This window comes from Telopea speciosissima, chromosome 2 (assembly GCF_018873765.1).
Source record: "Telopea speciosissima isolate NSW1024214 ecotype Mountain lineage chromosome 2, Tspe_v1, whole genome shotgun sequence".
Taxonomy (NCBI): Eukaryota; Viridiplantae; Streptophyta; class Magnoliopsida; order Proteales; family Proteaceae; genus Telopea; species Telopea speciosissima.
The window spans coordinates 67,290,154-67,296,448 of record NC_057917.1 but is presented as its reverse complement, the minus strand read 5'-3'; positions in this window follow the sequence as shown (position 1 = coordinate 67,296,448).

Here is a 6,295-nt window from a genome sequence, read left to right as displayed (position 1 = left end):
TAAGGGATGAAAGGAAAGGATGTGAAGAAAAGGGATAAAAGGAGATGAGCTAACACACCAAACAGCCACTTCTAATACACGCTAGCTTACAAGACTGTTTAGAATCTATGAAATTAATTTGCATGCATGGACATAAAAGCTTGACTTAGTTTCAATATTTTTTTTTCGTTTGGTTTAGAGATTTTGGTAAGGAAAAGCTTGGAAAGTTTCAAAGGAAGATCAAAGAGGGAGGGAAGGGGTGTTTGTAATGACATTTTCAGGTGAGCAGATATTGACCAGTGCTGAGTCATGAGTTGGGGTTGGTTGCCTCACCATCTCCCCCATCGCTCTCCATTTGAAGCTGACACCTCTGCCAGTTTCGATTCTTCTTAACACGCATCAGCAGCAACAGCAGCCGTTAGATGGTAATTTTGTAATTTCAAGAAATGTGACAGTTTAGACATCTATTTGGGACCCACGTTATTTTACCTTGGAAAGATAACCTGTTGCTGTTATATATTAAATGAAACATGCAGAAGGTGTTTATTTCTATCACTTACTGAGACGCCATTTCTTCTTCTCTTATTGGTTTAGATTTCCTTTTTCCTACATCCCACCAGCTAAAGTTGGGCCCGCAGTATTTAAAGAGAGATCTTTTAGTTATAGCAAAGTTCTTCTGAATCTGTTGGATTGGAATCTAATTCCATATTTTCTGATCAATAGTCTTGTGTTTGTTTCATACTATTAAATGAAGGGAGAATGTTCTCTGTGCCGCAGCGCAGACTGCACCTAGGCACATGGGCAGACTATGAGGGGGCAGGGAGGTCATTGCGTCCATCCCCATGTAAGGGTGTCAATCGGTTTGGTTTCGGTTCGGTTCCATGCATTGTAGGTGTGACCCAAAACCAAACCGATACTCGACTCGATTTTGTACTTGCAATCGAATCTGAACCCCTCTCGGTTCGGTTCGATCTCGGTTCTATTTCGATTTCATAAAACAGTTTTCATTCGGGTCTCATTTGGTTTTTACTGCAATATAATTCGGTTCTTGTATATGGTTCTTTTTTTTTTATGGAATGACAACACTATCAAATCTTCAAATTGACAATACTACTTTGTTTTTAGTAAATTTCAAAATGCCTTGCCGATTAGAAATTTGGATCGTTCAGACTTAGGAGAAAATGGAACGTTTGAATTTGAAAGAATTGTAAGATTAACTTGAAGTAAAAGAGTAAGACTAAAATAAAAGCAATAAAATAGGAAAGAGAATATGAAAAGCCAATCGGTTAGAGAATTAGAGTTATAATGATAACAATTACCAAAAAACAAATAAGGTTTTAATTACTTACTTATTTTAAATCTTTAATTACTTAATTATCTTATTAAATATTTTTTATCCAATTAAAAGAAATAGGGTTTGGGGATTAAATAGGTATTCGGTTCGATTTTGGTTCAAACTGACAGTTTTGGACATGGAACCGAACCAAACTAATATATCCAATATTTAAATCGAAACCAAACCGAATTAATTCGGTTTGGCTCGGCTCGATTAATTTGGCTCGTTTTCAATTTCGATTAGATATTGACACCCTTATCCCCATGTGCCTGAGCACAGTCTGCGCCGCTGTGGCTAAATACGTTGTGTTTGGTTTAACTACACAGCCGGCCTATGACTAGATCATTTCTTTTTGTAACTGTCAAAGTTTCAGTTTCTTTCTTTTTCTTTTCTTTTCCTTTTTTCAGGTCAAAAGACAACCCGAAAACACAAGTCTCATGACATGAGCCACATGACATTGGAAAGCTTGTGAGCAATTTACGTTTTAAATTTTTTGGTAAAAAATTGACGTTTTAAGTCAAGGTATCCGTAACCGTCTGGGCTTCTGGGGTTGAATTGAACGGTTTTGCCTTGTTTTTTATTTTTTTTAAAAAAAATCATTTTTAGACCTTTTGGTCCTTGATGTATGGAATGGTATCCACGTGGGCGGATGGTGATATCGGATTAGACATTGGATAGGAAAATTATCTCCGTTCAGGTAGGGATAGGATGATCATTGCGTCCCTTTATTACAGGCACCAGGGAATTAAAGGAGACAAAGATCCCATTGGATGGATCGAATTGGATTATTTTTGCCCTCCATTTTGAATAAAAAAAATTCAATTTGCCCTTGATACATGGAACGGTATCCATACCGGCCAATATTGATATTGGATCGGCCGATCCGGTATGGATACTTAGAATGGTGCTTGTGAGTTGCGCTGAGTCTTGTGTTTTGGGCATGGCAATCAGCATGTCTATAGATTTCAGGGATAGATGTTTAACTAGTCTTGGAGACAATCAATTGGATTGAAATAACTTTCTGGGCTTCAATCACTGACAACAAGTTGGGGGATATATTGGGATAATAAAATTGAATGTTTATAGTAGAACCCAACGAATCATGTTCCTATATTTTTGGTACAAGGATGTAGGACCACTATTAGCAAAAACGTGTTTAAAAGTCTGTTTTAAACACATTCTCGTTTCTTACTGTTTTAAACACGTTTTGCTGTATGCTTTCCAAACATACGGTGAAAAAGGCAAACGGCAAACATTCCCGTTTTAAACGCGTTTAAAACACGTTTCCCTTTTTTTTGGCATTTTTTAAGATCTTGGACTTAACTGATCATATCTCTCTCTCCCGAACTCTGATCGGCTTGATTATTTCACCAACGTAAAGATGACTCGAAGGGCTACATTTTTCATGATATCACCTTCAACTCAAAGTCAATGCATGGATACCGGAAATAGAAGCATGTATTTCAAATAAAAATTCATCAATTTATATGAGAATAGTGGCCTTTTTTTGGTTTCTTTTTTTGAAATATAAACGTTTAAAACCCGTACCGTCCGTTTTCCGTTTTTTACCGTTCTCTATTTTTTTGACCATCCGTTTACAATTTTTTAAAACATGTACTGTAAAACTCCGCTTTATTACCGTTCCCTTTTTTGCTAACAATGTGTAGGACCACTATGATCATACAGGAGTACAAGACCCATTGAGGGACCAGACAGAGACCGATAAGGGCTAGAGAAAGACCCACATATATAAGGGGCCCAACAGGAGGCCTATTAGAAGGAGAAGGGCCTCTTGGGCCAGACAAAGACCCATAAAAGTTCAATTTTCGTTTTCATTTTGATCAATTTAAATAAAAAATGAGATAGGTTTCGATGTAAGTGAAAAAAAACCCTAATATAATGTAACTTTCACTCAATTCATCCAACGATTCCTGGAGTAGGACCTCCTCTCCTCGGAGCCCCTGTTTCCTCTCTTCTACTCAAAGTGAGGTTTTCTTTTTCCGTTTGTTTTCTGTTTAAATCAAAGAAAAAAAAGAAGGAAGTTTGATCTCGATATCTGTAGATACAAGTGAGAATGGATCATCTGCACGTATATGTAAGTGAACATAAGGATCCGACTCCTCTTTACCACCTTGCTGTGTATAGGTCGCATGGCAGTACTGGACAGGCGGAAGTAGAGAAATCGAATTTGTGAACATAAACCACTTGTCCTTTTTGTTTCTACTAAAACCCCTATTCTTCTTGTAAATTACAAAAATGGGACAGGATTACCTCTCACACACAGGTGCACAAACGTGGAGAGGAATTGGACTCGATACAAGTTGTCTCGGTCTCTCTCTCTCTTCATGTTTGTTCGTGTGTTCTCTTCTCACCCTACAATTTAAATCTTGCCTTATTTCTTCGGTAATCACAAATTCACAAATTTGCTACTTCTCCGACTTGATTGCTTTCGTGGTCATAGAATTTGTGCTGTTCCTGCCTTATTATTGCTTCGGTAATCACAAGTTCACAACAGGTTCTGTCTGTCCCTTTTGCCTTAATTTCTTCGGTAATCTTTTCCAAATTTTTTTGAAAAAAACACTTATGATATGTGGTTGCATTACGTGATGGATGTCATGCTGCACGCTAAGACTATGTTTGTTTGGTTGCAAGGGAATTAAAGTGGAAGGAAGTGAAATTTTCAAACCATAAATTTTTGTAAGAATTACCCCATGTGATTGTAGAAACAACTTAAATTTCATAGTAATGATACATTTTACATGTAATTTTTATTTTATTTTTTAAACCAAAGAGAATTGGATGCAAAGTAAAGTGAAATTTAATAACCAAAGGGAATTGCTTGCAAAATTAGTGATGCCATGTGTGTTGATTTTCAGTTGGGCATAATCAATTTATTATTATTATTATTATATTTATTTTTTTTTTTTGTGGGATCAATAGCTAAAGAAATTTTAATAGGACAAAGTTTTCCTCCACCCATTGAGGGTGGGCCTTGATGCAACAGTAAGGTTGCTCCATTCCAACTAAGTGGCCATGGGTTCGAGTCTGGAAAATATCTCTCTGGAAAAACAGTACATTATGACCCTCCCCAAACTTGTAGTCAGAACATGAGCTGATTCCTTAAAACACTCACCACGGATTCTCGAGTATTAAGACACAAGAGTGATACTATCCAACAAGCTGCCACAAAGGGACACTAAAAGAAAGCGTGAACTATTGTTTCCTCCTCAGCAAAGCAGAATGGACAGATGACATTAGTAAGCAAATTTCTAATGAATAGAAGATGCTTAATTATTTTTTTTTGGTACGAAAAGATGCTTAATTAATAGCTAGGGAATTAGTACTAAATATCCATAGAAAGAATTTTATTTTGGTAATCAAAGATAAGTTCCAAAGGGCAAACCAATAAGGGTTAGAATTAGAGGAAGCATGACATATACCAGTCAAAGAATAAGCCCAAATCCAACTATCCACTTTTAGAGAGATGGATAGGGGAATCAGAAAAATTGCAGTTAAAAATTAAGATTGAATAAGAAAGGTATTCCACTGTTTAAAGGGTTGCAGAATCAGATTAGAAACTCTTACAGTATGGAGGCATTGTGGCAAGCTAACAATACATCCTCCATGAAGAGCAACCAAAGAAGCCCTAGGGCTGTAAGGTTGCCTCGATTCGAAATATAAATTTTTTTAAAGTAGTTTTCCTTCACCCATAGTGAATTGCGAATTCCTTACTTATAGATTTAAATGTCTTGTAATGAATATCGAATAATAATGACCCTAGATGGGTGGATGAACCAAACTCCACCGTTGGAGGAAAACTTTCTCCCAAACTTTTCTCATGAATGAACTGTGTTTCTAACACATTTAAGGCCGGAAGCCACTCTTGCATAACTGCTACTTTTGCATATCAGATTTCAGATATGGTCAAAAAGCCTTAAATTCAATGAAAATGGTCGTAATTCAATTCTTCGATGTAGAAAAGTTAAATCAATTGGAACTGTATGAAGAACATGCATGGCCACTAAAAACAAGGGGGTTAACATAATGGGCTACTAAAAATTAAACAAGTGGCCCATCTGGGCTATTCCTCGTCTACACAATCCTTGGGAACTCAAAATACCAAATCATCACTCCAAGCAGGTGCAAAGGTTACATGACCATGCATCTTGATACCTCTACATGCATTCTCATTGGCCCTTGCGCAGGTGCAAAGATTACATGATCATGTAGTGATCTCTTGTCCTTAAATTTAACACGGTCTATCCAAAAGATTCCACATCTATTCAATTATCAAAATGACTAAAAATCTTCCATCAACATTGCAAAATAAAGCAACAATCCAAACCAGCTGTTCTCCTATCATATCCCTGAGGCTCCGTTTGGTCGCAAGGGGAATTAAAGGAAAGACAATTTAAAATTTTAAACCTAAAAGATTATTGTAATTATTACCCCACATGTTTATGTTATTAACTCAAAATCATTTTTTATTTGATTATTAAATTTCATTTTACTTTGTATTCAAATCCTTTGAATTTAAAAAATGAAATAAAAAACGCATCCAAAAAGTATCCTTACTAGATGGGAAAAAGAACACTAATCGATGGTTAGCTTGATTCCTACGCCTAGACAAAAACCAATGCCTTTGTATGTGAAAAAACCATTCAACCCCTAGTGAAATTGAAAATCGCATTCAAACCAATGCCTTTGTGCATGCTTTCATTGGTTACCGCACTGGTGCAGGGGCTACCCAACTAGTTACCGTTCTCTTGCCCTTACTAAATATACTAAGAAGTTTAAATAGTTCATAAAATCATGTTGAACAATGATTACAAAATTTTCCTTTTTAAATTTGAAAATTTTCACTTCCCTTCCCTTTAATTCCCCTTGCAACCAAACAAAGCCAATAAATTATAGGACATAGTTTTCCTTCAATCACAAAAGAAGAAAGAATCTCTTCACCACTGGTGACTTGACCTTGTG